Here is a 19,414-nt window from a genome sequence, read left to right as displayed (position 1 = left end):
TGCAGGAAACTAGATGCTGAAAGAATTGTAGATGTCATATGTCCATAAATTATTTGCAGTGATCTGATCAGTCACAACCGATTTTGGGGAAATAGGACAAATGATAATGGAAAATATTGAGCAATTTTTGAAGATAATATTTTAATAATATTAGATGATGGAATACCTACCAGTCCAATACAGCAGATAGAAGCCTTTCTTGGCTTGACCTGGCAATAGCTTTTAGTAACATAGCAAGCAAATACAGTTGAGAAATTTACAGAGAGGAGGGACTGTGTAGTGAACCCTTCCCGATGTTAATTACTTATCAAGGAAAAAGAAATATTGAAGACAAGAATAATATCCCCCCTTGGAATCTAGAAAAAGTAAACTGGAAACTCTTTAGACACAAAAGTGAGGACTATGTTGGTGAGCAGTGTATAAGTGAGGATATTAAGCAATTTTTTTAATAACGTTACTATAAAGACAGCCTGCCTAACTATTCCAAGGAATCAACCATAATTAAAATACGAAAAGTGTACCATGGTAATTAAGGAAAAGAACAAGGCAGACAAGAAAGCAAAATCCACACTAAACTGTGAGGACTGCATGACATATAAAAAAAACTAAGACAGTTGGACAAAGGTCTATAAAAAGGGCAAAAATAAAAAAAGCTGGAGGAAATACTGTGAGAGAGTAAATAAAGATCTCAATACATCAGAGGAATACAAGGACTGTCAGAAAATTGATGGACTAAAGAGTAAGAGTAATACAATACCTGGCCTTCTAGTTGAGGGCCATGGAGTAATAAGCTCCAACAAAGGAAAAGTGGAAATTCTGGCAGCCAGGTTTCAAAAAGTCACTAATAATGAGGATCAGAGGATAGAAATTAGGAAAGGAAAAGAGTGTTCCTTAGTAATGATTATGAGATGAGGAGGTAGGAAGAGGATGTAGATCTTATTTTAAATGAAAACTTCAGTATGAGGGAAGTCCAAAAAAGGCATTATAAGGCACAAAAACACCACACCAGGCAAGCACAAAATAAGCTTTGAAATGCCCGCATACCTAGGTGATGAAGGCCTGAGGGTAATATTGAAATTATACAATACCTTATGGGGAAAAGGGGAAATATCTAGGGAGGAGAAATATGCAAGTATTTGAGGAAATGAGTTAGAAAATGAGGCAAGATGTGCTCTAGGCCTGAGAAAATATACACTAACTGCCCTTACAACGTGTTTAGGTAAAACTATGGAAAAACTGGTGACAGAAAGATTAGTAGAACGCTTAAAAATAGGCTCATAGATGGATCACAAAGTGGGATCAGAAGAGGTAGGAGTCTGATTATATGTACAATGTGGTCAGACAAGCACAAAAAAGCTTGAGAACCAAAAAATCTTGATAGTATCTTTCATGGGCATAAAAAAAACCGATAATGTGTTATAGAGAGAAAAACTATTATATAAAATTGTCAACCATAGGTATTAAAGGCAGAATGTACAGATGGATAAGGGATTTCCTAAGCAAAAGAACCATACAACGCTACATAGGGAAAGCCTTTTTTCATCATATATTATGTTACAGAAGGAACTCGACAGAGAGTGTCATTAGCCCCACTTTTTTTCAGATCACGATAAATGACCTTTCAAAATAGATGAGTACAGGTGCAGTCACCAACTTTCCTTGGTGCCGGTGGGTGCTCATGCCTCCTGCCCTCAGCCCTGCCCCTGGCCCTACCCTACTCTGCCCCCTCCCTGCCCCTATTGGACCCCTCCCCAAATCCCCGCCCCAGCCTCGCCTCTTCCCTGAGTACGCCACGTTCCTCCTCCCTCCCCACAGCTCAGGGGAGGAGGTGGAGGTGAGCTGGGACAGGGCGGGGAGTTGCTGGTGGGTGCAGAGCACCCACCAATTTTTCCCCATGGGTGCTTCAGCCCTGGCGCACCCACGGAGTCAGTGCCTATGAATGCAGGAATAAGGAATAAGCATCACATTATTTGCTGATGACTGTGCCATAGGGACCAAATACAGAAACCTTGAAAGTGATTCCATATGGTGGCAATGATGCACTACAGAGGAATATAGAATGAGGAAACAGGAGAGGCTTCAAGTTGTCCATTGACAAAACAATGGAAATGAGGACCTTCACAACACAGACAATTCAAAAAGAGGTAAAATTTTATATAAAAGACCAGCAAATAAGCATAGTGGAAAAAGTACAAATTCTTAGGTCTGATATTTGATAACAAGCTCACCTGGGGAGATCACACTGAAAATATTGTAAGTGCAAGGGCAGAATCAACGTACTTAAAAGTATATCTGGACCCTCCTGTGGAGTGGACAAGAAAATGGTGCTAATGCTGTACAGAGCACTAATCAGACCTATTGAGTATGGCTTTAGTTCAGCATCAAAAACAACTCTGAAAAAACTAGACTGTATCCAGGCAGAGGGATTGCATATAGCATGTGGTTCCTTCATTACTATGTCTCTTTGTGTGTGATGCCAATAGCAGATGGAGAAATGCCTATCACTCTTAGAATGAAGCTCCTGTACTTAACCTTTTCAGCCAAAGTACTAGGTAATAGTGAAGATAAGACTAAGCTAATATATACTGATTATTGGGAATTAAGTGGAGACTGGGTAGGACAAAAACTCAAAAATTCCTCATGTATGTAGGATAAAGAATCTCATTGACAAAAGCAGCTTAAAAGAGGCCAAAATCTATAGCTATGGGAAAATACTCTAACACTGGAAAACCATCGCCATTGAAAGACATGGTACTATATAATAAAATAAACAGCAGGATCATGATAAATATACAAGATATAGCAAATCAATAGATCTGTGATAAGTGGGGACACTAGTGTCAAATAGTGATAGCTCCAGAGAGTAAGGAAGCAGTAGAAGGAAGGAAGCCAGAGAGTAAGGAAGCCATGGCCATCCTGTCTGATTCCTTATAATGCTGCAGGCACTATACAAGGGCAAGTCTGACAACATAATGATGTGCTTAATGAACTATTACTGCTAACTGAATTGGTGCAATTGGATGTGACCGTAGTAATAGCATGGGTCTCAGCACATGTAGGAATAACTGACAACAAATTGGCAGACAATGAGGAAAAAAAAAACCAAGCTATTGTGCATGAACAAGACCTTCCTGAAACTGTGTGTGGTGCTTGTACTAACAATCAAGCACCAGGATAATCAATTTAGGAAAGCCATATCTGTGGAGAAGTGGGTTTCTATTGCTTGTGTAAGCTGGGTACCCCAGACAGCTATAGGTCTGTGGCAACCCAATTTGGGGTTAGGAAGTTCACCGTAAGGTTTGTGGTTATGGAGGTTTATGAGGCAATTGGCGCTGTGGGGTTTACCCATGGGTGGTTGGCATAAGAACCATAACAGAAACAATGGCTGGTTTTGGAAGGGATTTCCAAACTTCGCTGGGGCAATCATTGAACTCATACCCCAATAGTTTGCTCACCACAAGGGGACAGTGAGTATATGAATGGAAGAGGATACTAGTCTACCATTCTGCAAGGCCTTGTGGACCACTGGGGCATATTCATGGACATTAATGTGGAGTGCACTGGAAAGGTTCATGATGTCAGGTTGCTGAGGAGATTAGGGTTGTATACAATGGTGGAAGCAGAGACTTTATTCCCCAGGTATAAAATTGTTCTATATGGTATATTTCTAACAACTGTTTTGGGGAACACTGCATATCCACTCATGACTTGGCTAATGAACCTTTAGTGTTAGGATTTCAATTTGAAATGCAGTAGCTGCAGAATTGTTATGGAATGTGTGTTTGGTAGGCTGAACGCTTATTGGAGATATTGACACATGTCTCTATACCAGTGTGAAAAGTGCTGTTAGAATATTGTTGTGCTTTACACTCCACAACATTTTTGAGCATAAGGAGAACATTTCCATCCTGAGTGGGCTAAGGCCAGATCTGGTTTGAGAACTGTTTACAGGCAGCTGGATCCAACCTACATGCACACAGGTCCTAGTGGGCTAAGGAAATGGGGGATGTTATATGTGCACACATCACAGCAAAGCAGGAAGAGAACATCCTTTTCTTTTACCAGCTGTACATGTAAATGATGGAAAATAAATAGAAACTTAAGGACCCACATAGCTTTGTAACTCTGTTTCATTTTGAATTGCTATTAATGATGCTCTGTTATCTGTTCTCAGGTGTCAGTGCGCACATTAGGTAAGGCAGTTATTGCAGGGAAACCACAGTGTGCTATTGGCTTGATGTTGGTTAACTGCTGTTGATGGTGGTGGTCGTATTGTTATGCGCTCACTGCTGCTGCTGTTGTCATTATTGACATCTGTATGTAAGGCAATTCATCAGTTTACATTCTTATTAGAATCATTAATGAGGTAGGAGTGCTGATGGAAATACTCTTGGCCATTGTTACTTGTGTTTTTTTGCAGGCTGGGAACACATGAAACTCCATTTACGAGTATAGTGGTAACCCCTCTTTAATGCAATGATTTCAGGTTTCTCTTTACACTGGTGAAGGCTGCATTAGCACTTACTTTGCCACATTTAGTGGTCTGAAGTACTTTACAAAATAACACATTTCAATGCTTAATTAAAACCCTTTTTTCATAAATGTGCTACCTGTGGAATTGATCCTGGGACTGCAATACACTTTATTTGTGTGCCTGCATTTCTTTTCTTTATTTCTGAGGTGCCCCATCATTAGAGACCATTGCTCATGGGAGTGCTTGAACATTTGCAAAGTGCTTATGAGGGAGGTTGGAGGGGAATAACTTAATCACTATGGTCAGTGGTAATGTGGAAATGTAGCCCTTGCAAGGTGCAATTAATACCTGTTGGGACTCCCTTAATTTGTTAGTTACATCGCTTGAGGTGGGGGAATGGGTTTTGTAACATAGAACTGGTAGACACCTTGTGATTACCATTATATTGTGAGATTGTCTGTTTGGTTTTTTGTCTACATGCTCAACGAACACATTAACAAAGATATTGGATTAATCTACAGTGTACGCTTCTTTGGGTGGCATCCATGTAGTGTACATACCTGTGTAGCTTCCCTCTCTCCTTCCTCACCTTGCACAGGTATAAATAGCAGTGCAGACGGTGAGGCAAGGCTCAGGTGAATAAAGACACACCTGAAGGGTGTGAGTATGTATTCAAATACATACCATACATGTCTCTTTACTCACTCAAGCAGTGCCTCCCCCTCTAAACTGCTGTTTGAGCCCTTCCCTGCCACAGAGACAGGGTCTGGCAGGGGAAGACAGCAGAAAAAGGCTCAGCCATGACAGGCCCAGGGGCACAATTTATTTCTAATTTTCAAGTGTTCACAAAAACTTGCTTTTGAAGCAGAAATGCAGACCCTGTGCTTGTGGTTCAATGATTGATTTATAACTGTATTTCTTGAATGTTAAGGTGGGTGAGGTAATATCTTATTGGACCAAGATCTGCTAGTGAGAGAGAGAGAGAAGCTTTCAAGCTTACACAGAGCTCTTCTTCAGGTCTGGGAAACTTATTCAGAATGTCACAGCTAAAAGAAGTTGGTCCAATAAAAGATATTGCCACCCCCATATTGTCTTTCTAATATCCTGGGACCAACAGGGCTACAACACTCCATACAACATTTCTCTTGAGTAACATTTCAGCAGATGGAGAATGGCCGGGGGGGGGAGGGGAGGGCTTGGTGTTTGGTAAGGGGATGTGGTGGGACAGTGCCACTGTTTCAATGAGGAATGTCCCAACACACAGACACACCATATGAATTTATGAATTTGCACCATAAAAAGTGAATATTTCTTCTGCTCTGGCTGAAATCGTGGAGTATTTTGCCCAGATATTGTTGAGCATCTGGGTATGGTTGGCACAAAACCATGTGTTGACATGTTTACAGTGGCTAGTGAACTCTAAGGGTTTCATGTTAATTGGGCATTGCATTAATGCTTCTATTTAAGCAGGCAACAAAATATTTAAATTGATTTTTTGTTTCAATCAGAAATTAATTTGGATAACTGAAAATCGGAAAGGTAATTTTAGTTATATATATTCTGGAGCTTCCTCACAATATGGGAATAGTTTATAATGTTAGAATATGATGATATTAATCTGAAAATATTTTAAAAATAAAGACTTACAAAGTGTAAGATAATTATTTGCCTTTATCACAGCAATTTATTATTGTTTCGATTAGAACTAATAGTGAGCCTTGAGGAAATGAAAACAGATGTTATCGCCAGTCTTCCTTTATTTCCCCAAGGCAAATTTCTCCTCTGAACTGCACTTTATACTACTTATCTGCAGTGCAGGTTCCTATTACATATTCTACACTTGTTCCATGTTCAGAACTCCAGGAGATCTGCTGTGCTGATCACAGAGTCAGTTTTGCCTTGAATGCTGTTAATGTTGTCATGTTTTAAGAAAGAAATTGTTACTGCTAAACTTATAAAATAGAAAGTTAATTTTAATTATTAGTAGGGTGGACTAAATAGGCCATCTGATCTCCTACCACTGCTCATCTAATACTATGATGATATGAGGCACTACCATTGTTGAACCATATTCAATTGAAACATAAGTATAAGATCTTAACATAATTCAGATCTCTGAGAACTTTACTACAGATATGGCACAGTAAAACAAAAGATGGGTTTATACTTATATATGTGTGTTCTCTCGAGCTTCATTGCATGTTTAATTTTAGGATTCAGCAGAGCAGTGAGTAACTGGAAATGATACTTTGAAGCTCAATAAGATGCCCAGTAGTATAAATTATACTATCCCATGTATTAATGCAGAACAAAGCAGTAATTAAAACCAGTGGGCTATTTGCATTTCAACCCATTAGGTGTCATGGAATAGCATTTTATGCTATTCAACAATCTGCAGGTATACAGAGAGCAAAGGCAGAGATGGTCCATCCATTATCCTAATAGCAATATCTCTTTTGAAGAACTAATTTGATGCTCTCGGTCGTTTTAGTTATGAGGGACTCCTCACTATGAGAGATGGTGGCCGAAATGTTACAGGCATAACAGCAGTGATTAGTCCTCCTACAACACCAGAAGTATTGGTGGCCTGAAATGTATTAGAGTTACTGAAGAGAAATGTGTATTGTTCAGCCCTTCACTGGAATCACTTTGTACATAAAGTAATCCAATGTTTTATGTCATCTTGAACATATTGATATCTTTGACGCTTGCACATTCACTATATTTTGAATAGGTTTATTACTATTAAAATGATGTTTTGAAGAATGTCTTTAGATAGCATTTGTTGTCTGTCTGAATTGTGAATAGTAAAGAGGACAAAAATAGCAAGCAATACATGAAGATGGGTTGTCCACAACACAACAGTAGTTATGAATGATAATGTATACTGCTGCATGGTTTCCCTCCAAAATTGTCTGTCTGAGTTGCCCACAGCACTCATGCAGTCAGTTAGGGCCACATTTTTAACAGATGCCTAAAAATAGAGAGAGATGTTGAGGCACTTTTGAAAATCCCCCTTGTGTGTCTACCTCCCACTGACTTCAAATTCCTTGGGACTTTAAAATCAATAGGGGTTAGGCACCAGGTGGGATTTTCAAAGGCGCCTAGGCACCTATCTGTCTACATTTAAAAATCTGGTGATCTGTGCCTATACCTGCTCTGCAAATGCAGTGCACTTAGTTCTTTTTCATCTCTACCTCCACCAAAAATGTAATATTTAAAAATCTAAATTCATGTGCCTACAGCAGATAGGCAGTGGTATAAAAAAAATGCCCTATTGCTAATGATCCAGTGTTCTAGATTGCTGGGAGGCATGTAGTGTAGGTCCAGATTTGCTGAATAAATTGGGGTTCTCATGAAGCCACGTAACCTCTGCTGAGCAGCCCCTCATCCTCCTCCCAGACTCCAGATAATATCCAGAGACTCATTTCCCTTGTACCATCCAAAGTGGCTGCCTCTGTAGGCTTGAGTTTGGAGAAAACAACCTCTTCTGCCACCAACAATAGGAGCACTATGGGAGGTGAGGGAAGGAAGAGACACCCCTACTAATGGAGCCCAGCCATCTATATAGCCTCTTCCTCTTTCCACTTGCGGGGCTTGGTTTTCTGGAGCAGCAGGCACTCTGATAGAGAGGGGAGAAGGGGTCTGCTGGAGGGATTGTTGCCTTGCTCTCTGGAGCAGGTAAGGGCCCCAGCATAACTGAAAGGCCATCTGGCACACTGATCTGTCCTGCTTCCTTCTGAGAGCAGAAGAGAGGGGAGAGTTGCACACTGGAGAAAAATGGGACTGCACAATAAAAACAAACAAAACACCCAAGATATGCTGGTGGCTACCTGGGCAAGTAATTTATGTGTACTGGGTCAGTGCTCCTATTTATTCCTGTCTTAGTGCATCTCACCACTGATTCTTAACATTTCTCATGTCATTCAGCAAAATGTCATTTAAAAACTTATTTTAAAATAACATTTGTAACAATTAGCACTAGCTGTAGAGATTTTTTCATCCGTCAAACACTTTACATAAGTTAACTTCACAGCACTACATGAGGTAGGTAATCAAATTGTTTTTCAGGTTGCTTTGAACTTGAAACTAAAATGGCTCAAAGGATGGAAAAACTCACAGAAAATGAATCCCATGATTCCATACAAAGAGTGTCACTCCTCATTCAGGAGACCTTGTTTAAGTGTTTTATTATGCTCTCCAAATTTAATTGTACAGGAAGAATCAGAGACTTAATACTTAAGTTCCCTGTATATTTCTACAAACAATGCATAATGGCAGTTTAAATTATTGTAAATATAAAAGTAAAATGTTCTATTTATCTACGCTAACACTAATGTTCCATAGATTTAGCTGTTAGTATGGGTGAAATAATGGTAATGCTTTTTTCCTTAACATATACAAATATATGAAATTTTCCACTGCTGCAATGTGGATCGTTAGCTTTTAAAACTGTTCCGATGAATACAAGTGATGAGTTAAGAAATATGGAAATCAGAGTCACTTACTGCTGTCCACATCTACGGCACATGAAAGAAAATATCATTCAAAACTTAAAGGAAAAAGCTTACACAGATACGTCTTTGATCCTAGGAGGCTTATTTCAGGATTCAAATATATTAAAAGAATAACGACTTGCTGTGATTCCTGACAAATGGGAAGAATAATAAAACTTTACATGAATGCAGCATATAATCTTTTCTTCCCAGCATTTTATAAGATTGCCATCAAAAGAGAGTTTTAGTACATAATACAGCTGTTTGAGAATATGAATAAATAAAGATTAATATTAAAAGTACATATGGATTGTATAATTAGTGGACCAGGGAAATAGCAATTTAAATAATTCATACTAGGAAATGTTTAAATAGGAAAGCATCAGTTTTGTCAAGGTTGTTTTATTACTGGCAGTTGTAACTATTTCCCAATCATTAATAAGACTGTCATGATGTATATTTAACAGCTGACCATAGCTTGATCTTAAAAATACAAAGAGAAAAAATTACCAAAGAAAAACTCTTTAAATTATGTTAATGAGCATGTTTTCCTTTTTCAGTTTAATGAGGACAAGCATCATAACCTGCTCAATAAACAAAGTGACAAAGTGGAACATGTGCAGCTAATATTAGATTTATTTGATTAACACTTTGATACTTAAAAAGGTAAAAAAAATTGGCTTCTTTTTCTGCAGGCATTTATTAGCTACAAGAATTATGGAGAACAGGGATAAGAGGAAGTGGAAATGCTAAATATCAGCAAGAGCCTGTGTGGAGTAGATAGTAATTGAATGGGTTTTCAAACATTCTTAGTGTTCTGACCAAGTTCACAATCTCTTGAATCAACTCCCTGCCTTTTTTGTAATTACCCACACCATCTTTCTTCCTCTTTAAGATGATGCAGGTCATCTGTCTTCCTATTTGCCATAAGCAAAAAGTCAGCACCATGTGACCAGCTAGCTCTCTGTAGCTTGCCAACAAGTGCTGCATAGACTACCATTGGTTCTTGGACTGCAGTTTGAGAACCACTGGATTAAACTAAGCCAAGATTTTTACTTACAATAGTTTTTTTTACATATACATGTGCAAAGACAGAGATTAGGTTGGAAGTGGGATTTTTGTGCAATTAAAATCTAATCTTCAGTGTTACATTAATTTAGGATCAGATTCTTACATTTAGAATCATAGACTATCAGGGTTGGAAGGGACCTCAGGAGGTCATCTAGTCCAACCCCCTGCTCAAAGCAGGACCAATCCCCAATTTTTTTGCCCCAGATCCTTAAATGGCCCTCTCAGGGATTGAACTCACAATCCTGGATTTAGCAGGCCAATGCTCAAACCACTGAGCGATCCCTCCCCCCAGTAACAATATTTACATAGTAACATAACAGTAGAAAAAGGTAACTCTTATGGCTATAACGTATCCTATTCTTAAACTTGATCATTAGAGCTGGATGAGATTTTTGGCTTCTTTTCTGCTAAATTTTTGTGGCAAAACCAAAATTATTTGTGCTGTTTTATTATTTCCCAGGGCACAAAACTAGGCAAACCGTGTTGTAGCATAACACACTGCTTACCTGCAGGACTCAGTTGACCTTTATCAAGATGTCCTATGCTGGAGGAGGAGACTCATGAGGGCAAATAAAATACTCAGATATATTTAATGCTAGTTTTTAAAATTTAGTCATGGAAAACAATGTTTATGATGGCAACAGTAGTGGAGGCCTGTTCACCTTCACCTTGTAAGGGTGAATATGGGCCTGAGAGGCCAATTAGCATACCAGGCTGCACCTGGAGGAATAGCCAGGCTTAACTGATCATGAAACCCAGTTGGACAGGAGCAGGCTTGATAGTATAGTATAAAGAGAGTCTGAATCAGAGTGGGGCTGTATGGAGAGATTTTGTAGTTCCCCTTGGAAATTAAATGGGGAGCAAGGAGGAACCCCAGAGAGAGTTGGCCTGGAACCTGAGTAGAGAAGTCTGGCAAGGAATGATGGAGCCATCCCTGGAAGTGGAGCAGGCTCCAGTTAGTAAGCCCTGACAAAAGGGCGGGATTTGGGCATTGGTTTGAGTTTATCATTTTAGTTCAGGATTTTTGTTCGGGGATTCCAGAACAGGGCCCTGAAAGTCCCAGCACTGAGAAAAGGGTGAGCCTAGAGAAGTCGTGGGGGGAAGGCCTGAGACAGACCCTGATAGGAAGACACTCGGGAAGCAACAGCAAGTAGTTGAAAGGAGCAGACTTTCAGTGCTGGTTATAGGGTCCCTTGGTTGGAACCCAATTTAGCAGGAGGGCCTTGGTTCCCATACCAGCCACTGGTATGGTAGTGTGAGGCTGGAGAAGGGGACAGAGGGCCTTGAGAAAGAGGGACAAGGACCTCAGGGCCCAGAGCTTGGGCTGAAAGCCCATTTAAGGGACTGTTTATTCTATGGACTTTGTTACTTGGGAAAGAGAGACTTTAAAGTGACCTTGCTAGAGGGCCAAGTCCTAAGAAGAAAGACTGTCACAGAGATGGAGCAGCCATTGGCACAGGGTTGCCAGTTGGGAGGAGAGTTACTATGTTTGGTCACAAGGAGGTGGTCTAGTGGTGAGTGAATTCCTTCACACACCTAGAACACTTGTATTCAAAAAGAAGCAAAAGGTGTACTTTATCTCTGTATGTTACTTTTTTTGGCAAAATTCTAGATTCTCCCATTTATGAGTCAGTTACACTTTCACATAACTTTAAGAATTACTTTGATTCTAAAGTAATTCTAAATTTTTGTTTCTATCAATCAATAGCAATTTGGCAAAATGAAGGACCGACTTGCTTGTGCTTGACACCTGGAGAAGACAAAGTACCTCTGCACCTGCATGCAATGGGAACATTCCTGCAGCTAATGGATCTATCTTGTCAGGAGACAATATTTCTTCACATTTCACATATCTTGGATATAGAACCATGAACTAGAGACTAATTCTGCTCCCACTAAAATCAATCGGTAAATTACATTGATTTCACTAGGGGTAGTTTTTAGTAAAGAGTGCAACTTTATTTAGTGCAGCTGACCCATTATGTTTCATCAAAAGTCTTAGTCGTTTTCAGAGATTCATATTCCTCCCCAGTAAGTGAGTGTTTTTCAGTTATCTTTATGTAGAAATAGGTATTATCTAATTTGCTGGCAGCACATTTTCAGATTACAGTTAAACACAAATCTAAAAATCAAAACTTTTTTATGGGATTAAAAATCAAATCAGAATGCTGAAATCCTTAAAATATATCTTCACCTTTTTAGGTCAGTTTGCCTATAGGAATTGCTGACGATTAGCTCTTACCTATGTAAATATCACTAATTAAATAACTGCAGGCATCTATTTCATTATTTAAATGGAACGTGTATTAAAAACCAGTGACCACAAAACTCTGTTTCTATGGTTACCATTATGAGACTGAGAGCATTCTGTCAATGATAAATTTACTGTGATCATGGCTGGAGTATCGTTTTCTTTTCTTTATTATTTTTTTTTCAAATCTGAATCTGTGACATCTGTTTAAAAAAGTCTATATTCTATAGTGCACCCATACCAGAAGTGTAAGGGAATTGAAGATCATGGTTGACAACAATATGTACGTTGTACAGACTATCCAAACTAGAGTTTTCTAAGCTGCCCCACCATTCTGACTAATCAGCTAAAGCAAAGATTGACTCAGCCAACACTGTCCACAGTGGTAGCTACAAATGGTATTCTAAAATGAAAGTTAAGCTACTTTAGGGCCCACTCCCACTCTTATTAAGGTCAGTGCTAGTTTAAAACCTGGTTGTAAACAGAGCTGGTCAGGAAATGGAATTTCTGTCTCCAGGGAAGTGCTGACCACTCGCCTTCTAAAAACCAGATCCCTTTAAAATGTCTCAGGGTAGGTAGCCAAATCCAAAATACTCAGAATTACTAGTCGCTTCGGAAATTTTTCCCTTGGTTTTATCACTCTCATCTTTATAGAAACCAGACAAAGTAGCCCCCTTTTCCCAATACTCAGCCTGATGAAGACATTGGTCACCTGCATTTGAAATGGCTGATGCTTATAAACCTCCCTCTGCTCTGCATAATGTAGATGAAAGTTGCTGTAGATGACCCTAAGGAAAAAAAAATCACTTTTTTTTTAAATTCAAACTGTCAACAACAGTACTGTGTATTTAAAATTCTACAAGCATAAAAAAGGGGTGTTTATAGTTTCTGGACCTTCTTGACACTGTCTAAATTAAAAGCACTAAAAAGACTGAAAGCAGGCAAGCAATTAGTGCAAACCATGTCATACAGTCACTTGTGGTATTTTGAAATAGTTGCAGTACAAATGTAAATTTCCCTCTCAAGTCTGACCTGAAATCAACAAGTTCTTTATGTGAGGAATGCCTTATGGTGGTGTGTGTTTTCATCATTAAATAATGCAGTATGTTTTTAATATCATTTTTGCCCAGTTGGGAATTCTCTTTGATCCTCATTCTTTTCAAAACTGTTTACTCTGTTGTAAGGGCATTTGAATGAGCAATACCATCTGCTCATGTTAGTTTTTGAGTCAGATGTTTTAGCTTTTGTTTCCATCCTCTACATCAGTGGTTCCCAAACTTGTTCCACCGTTTGTGCAGGGAAAGCCCCTGGCGGGCCAGGTCGGTTTGTTTACCTGCCGCATCAGCAGGTTTGGCCGATTGCGGCTCCCAGTGGCCGTGGTTCGCTGCTCCAGGCCAGTGGGAGCTGCTGGAAGTGGCGCGGGCTGAGGGACGTACTGGCCGCTGCTTCTAGCAGCTCCCATGGGCCTGGAGCAGCGAACCGCGGCCACTGGGAGCCGCAATTGGCCGAACCTGCTGATGCGACAGGTAAACAAACCGGCCTGGCCCGCCAGGGGCTTTCCCTGCACAAGCAGCGGACCAGCTTTGAGAACCACTACCTTAAGTGATGTGACCAATATATTTTTTTCTCTCATTCTCTTCCCAGAAGGAGAGCTGTATGTCCAGTGGACTGTGGTGTTCTGGTAGCTTTTTTTCTCAGCTATTTGGGGTGAAGAGGCACAGGGTTTCTGTACCTGTTGCTGTGCATTTATGTTAGATAAGCAGGTCAAAGAACTGCACTTTGGACTTGGAGCAGAAGGTAGTGAGGTTTGTGATGGCCCTTCGTTCCTATGGAGTTCATTTCAGTTTCAGACTGGCTCCTGAAAAAGCTCTCTCTCCTGCACAGATGACCTTTACTCTTAAAGTTCCACTGTGCCAGACAAGTGCAGTTGGCCACCATGGTCTTACGAGTTTTTTTCCAATCTAGTCAGATATACTACAAAAATAAGCCTTCTTTGATACCTCTGATTCATAGTTCATCTAAATTCAGGAAGCAAAGAGGCATACAAGTATGTTTTAAATAAACAAAGTGAATAGAACATTTTTGAATATCAGAAAGAATTAGGTTTATGTTCAATAGAGACAGAGGCGGATTATGATTTATTGGGGCCCTGGCCACAAAGAACTTTAGGGACCCCCATACTGCCCTCACCATAGGGCCCTGCTCCTCCTCTTCCCTGTGATGCTCTGCCCCCTGGCCAGGCTAGAAGCCAGAGCTGGGCCATGTTAAGAACCACCCAGGGCCAGACTTAGGAAAAATGATGCCCTGGGCAAACTTGTATTTTGGCGCCACTGGCCTCCATGAGCTCAACATCATCTGTGGCCCCTCAGGTCTCCCCACTCCCCCAGAGCCCCTCTGCCTTCCTCCAGTGGGGCTGCTCTCAGGCTCCCCCAGCCCAGCCCCTGCCCCTGCCCTGGGCAGGAGGAAGGTCTGGGGATCCATACAGTGACCTGAGCTCCCAGGGCAGCTCTTACTATGGCCTGGCTCCAGCTTCTGGCCTGGCCAGAGGGTGGGGCCCTGGGGAAAGAGGAGGAGCAGGGGTTGGGGCCAGAGTTCCAGCACTGGTGGCCCCCCACTTCTACCGAGGTTCCAGGACTTCTGCGAGGGCCCCCAAATTGGCCAGGGCCCATGGGCCCCTGCATTAATCCACCACTGAATAGAGATGTGAAATGTCTGTACCAAATCTCAGAATGGTCAGAAGGTAGACATTTTTGCATATTGTTGGACATTCTAAATAGCTCCAGTGTAAGCAAAGTTTGACAAGAAATTTTTTCAGCAAAGTTAGGTGCGTGTGCTCAAGTATCCTGCTGAATCAGGGTCCTACAGGAAAAATGAAATTGTGGAAAATTTCAGAAAACATTATCCAGAGTTTTGCATAGCTTTCTTTCATGGTTTGGAAAACTTTTCATATAATGCTTCATTCAAATAGTAGTCCAGATCCTGAGCTGGTGTAATTCAGAGTAGTTCTGTTGAACATACTGACTGATGCTAACTGAAGATGTGGTCTGGTGTTCGCTGTTTCATAAATTTTATCCAGAATACATTGTGTACTTAGAGTCAAACAGTTTCGGTTTTCAGGAGAAGTTTCTAAAGAGCAGAAGCCTTGAGCCATGTGTGAAACTTCATGTGCAATTTTGAGCTCAATTTGCATGCACAGTTCCTGCAAATATGTGACAATCAGATAGCTGTGTGCACAAACACTGAGTAATTAGCATATTTAGTGTAGATTATTGGCCTAACGGGCATGTGTGTATTCTATTTGGACCCAGCAGAGAAGGAGACACACAGAGATTGTTGATAGAAATACATCCCTCTGCTGTGCTGGCTTTATTGTTCTTCTGGTAGCAAAACTGAAACTAACCTAAAAAATGAGGCTTTGCACTGTGGAGGAGGGAGTGCTCAAACATTTAAAGGGACAGGGCTTCACACTGTGTGTGCTAGTATCCAAGCTGCATGTACAACTGTGGAAACTGTCAGCACAAACTAGTTGTGCAATTGTGTACGCTTTTGTACATTGCCCTTTGCTCCTCAGGTTTTGAAGTCCTTGTTTAGTAAACTACGTATCTGTATGGTTTAATCACCTCTCAAATGTCATAGATTACTTCAGCTTCAGGTTTTCCTCCCTCCATTATGAGTAATGGCAGGGGGGATATCCATTTTACACTGTGAATTTAAAAAAAAATACAAATAAGTGGTAGACACTGAAATGTTTCCATTAGCCGTTTTCTTCTGTTATATCTGGATCTATCACTTTTTTTAGCAGATATGGAGCCTGATTTATTCAACTATACTTTGAGTTTAACCAATTTTAGGTACCCACTGTGCTCGTGTCAGATTGAAAGAGCTCAACATCTGAATCATTTTTATTTTTTGTGGTTGTGACCTTCAGTAACAGACATAGTGAGCAAATCTAAAGATAAATGATTCAGTGATGCATAATGTAGAGTCACTGAAGGGTCATACAAAAAGCCGAATTGCCATGTCTTCACTGCTGATTCGACTTGAGTCAAGAACACACCTGTTATTTGCAGTGTAGGCATACCTTGAGTTGCCATCTGTCATTCCTGAACCTTATTATATTTTTAATTAAGATGTCATTACATTTCCATCAGTTTTTTTTATGATAGAATAAAAATAAGACTAAAAAGTGAGAAATGTTTCAATACATTATTGAGCATCCTGGCTCTCATTTTAATCTAGGCTTGTTACTTCCAGGATGGTCTGTGATATCTGTGTTCCAAGCCTCTGTACATCTCACCGGAAGCAATTGGTAGAATAAATCTGAGGAATTTATGCTGGCAAAAAGGGATGTAATTTGCACACCCACCCCAGTGTGACAGGTTTCAGTGTGGTAGCCCCAGTGTGAGTAGCTGTTCCTGAGGTGGGAGAACCCCCAAGAGATCGGTTGAGTGGAGAGCTTCCTTTTCAGCATAGTTAAGGCTGCCTGGGAAGATGCCATGATTCGATCTATCTGCAAGGTGTCCTGGTCATACTCCCCCTGGAGCCAGTGCCACCGACTTCTTAGACTATACTGATTAGCTCAGGGCACCTCACTAGAGAAGGTGTTGCACTTGGCACAACCCTCTTGTAGGTAGATTATATCTAAGAGTGTTCTCCATATTCATTCATCCAAACTGGTCCCAGCAGAAAGCTGGCAGAAAATCACTTATTTCTCACCTTGTTCTTCAAATGCACTGTCAAGGTTGGGTACAGATGTGGGTACAGGGTAGGGTACAGATGTGGGGACTCTAGGGTACAGATGTGGGGACTGCATGAAAACCTCCTAAGCTTACTTTTACCAGCTTAGGTTAAAACTTCCCCAAGGTACAAATTAATTTTACCCTTTGCCCTTGGATTTCCACTGCCACCGCCAAACTTTATCTGGGCTCCTGAAAAAATGGAGTTTGGACACGTCTTTCCCCCCAAAATCCTCCCAACCCTTGCACCCCACTTCCTGGGGAAGGTTTGGTAAAAATCCTCACCAATTTGCATAGGTGACCACAGACCCAAACCCTTGGATCTTAGAACAATGAAAAAGCATTCAGTTTCCTTACAAGAAGACTTTTAATAGCAGTAAAAAGAAAAGAATCACCTCTGTAAAATCAGGATGGTAGATACCTTACAGAGTAATTAGATTCAAAACATAGAGAATCCCTCTAGGCAAAACCTTAAGTTACAAAAAAGACACACAGACAGGAATATTCATTCTATTCAGCACAGCTATTTTCTCAGCCATTTAAAGAAATCATAATCTAACACATACCTAGCTAGATTACTTACTAAGTTCTAAGACTCCATTCCTCCGGCAAAAGCATCACACAGACAGACACAGACCCTTTGTTTCTCTCCCTCCTCCCAGCTTTTGAAAGTATCTTGTCTCCTCATTGGTCATTTTGGTCAGGTGCCAGCGAGGTTACCTTTAGCTTCTTAACCCTTTACAGGTGAGAGGATTTTTCCTCTGGCCAGGAGGGATTTTAAAGGGGTTTACCCTTCCCTTTATATTTATGACATGCAATGATTGGAGATCAGACATACATGAGGATCTAGCCTGTTGTGGTGTTTGGAAGGATACATCAGAACTGAGGGAGGAGAGATTGAATACATAATGGAGGAAGTCAATATCATCATGAAACTCTGAGGCACATACTGGTGGTGTTCCAAGGTTGGGGATTAATGAGATAGATTCTGTGGTGGAAGAGGGGCAAAGGAGTCTAGGAAGGCTGATGGGGAGAGTGGAAGGATTTGACAAGATGTGTTATATAATGCCATTGTGATTTGTTCCATGGGATAGATATGTGCACCATTGATATGTGCACCCTCCACATCAGCCTCTGCCCACGGCTACATAGATGGGGTATCAGTCATCTCTACAGAACTGTGGATCCACTTAGCACAATCACTGGGTTTCAGGGATGCCTATGTGAAGAGGACTGGAAACATACCTTTCAATAGCCTGTCAACTATTGCAGCATAGAGTTGTATTAACATTTCTGTGGTGCTTCCTCCTTGCTGGAGAACCCCACTGAAGTCTGTGTGTTGAGGGGAAACATTGCAGGTGCTGCCACATGTGAGAATCCCTGGCATCACAACTCCAATGCAGCTGGGATACCAGGGAGCAAAGAGCTATGGACTCGGTCAGGACACACAGGGCCTCGGCTTTCATGACCCTGCTTTTTACTGGATACTTAAAGGTTGAGGAGATCAGTTCAGAGAATAAATAGGGCTTGGAGGCTGGACTCTCAGTTTCTCTCACAACTGTGGACCTCAAAGATCTTTTTCCTCCTGGCTTCCTCCCAAGAGTTTTCCTGCAGGAGAGCATTATTTAAGCCCATATTATTCTCTTCTTAATGATCCAGTTTAGACCATTGCTATGCATCATGCATCTTCCTTGATCTCTCCACAATGCTTCCTTGATCTTTTTCATTAAAGGTTATAGGTCGTTCAGACCCCTCACTGTGTCTTTGAAAAGGAAAAATATTTTTTCCAATGGGCAGTATGTTTCCCATATCTAAATTAAATTTGTGAACATGTTGCCTAGTTTTCATTTAATTGAATTAGATACTTCTGGAGTTTCTCATAATTCTATGATGGTTTTTCTATCTGAATAATTGTGTGTTATTGGCAGATTTAGCATCTTTTATGCACATCTTCTATATCATTACTAAATATCTTGAACCATATTACTACATGACTTAATCTCTTGGGCACCCCACTAATTTTTTTCTCCACACTGTCACTTATAATTTCTTGTTTCCTTACTAGTGTTTGATCCATGGTACAACCTTACATCTTGTTTCTCATCCAATGCCTATTAAATTTATTTTAAAATCTTTTGCAAAGGACCATGCCAAAAGATCTGTGGAGGTCCCAATAAATTATATATATTTGTTCCCTTTTGCCCATTATTTTATTAACCTTTTCCCACAATTGTGGCATGTTTGACAGGAATGACATATCTTTGCAGAAATCATGCTAATTTATTCCTACCAGTTGAGTTTCATGCAAGTGGTATTTTCATCTGCTTGTAATATTGCTTTTAACCACTTTCCCCTATACTGAACTTAATTACAATTTCAACCACTG

This window comes from Caretta caretta, chromosome 4 (genome assembly GCF_965140235.1).
Source record: "Caretta caretta isolate rCarCar2 chromosome 4, rCarCar1.hap1, whole genome shotgun sequence".
In the NCBI taxonomy this organism is placed as follows: Eukaryota; Metazoa; Chordata; order Testudines; family Cheloniidae; genus Caretta; species Caretta caretta.
The sequence above is the reverse complement of the archived record's forward strand: the minus strand, read 5'-3'. Positions refer to the sequence as shown.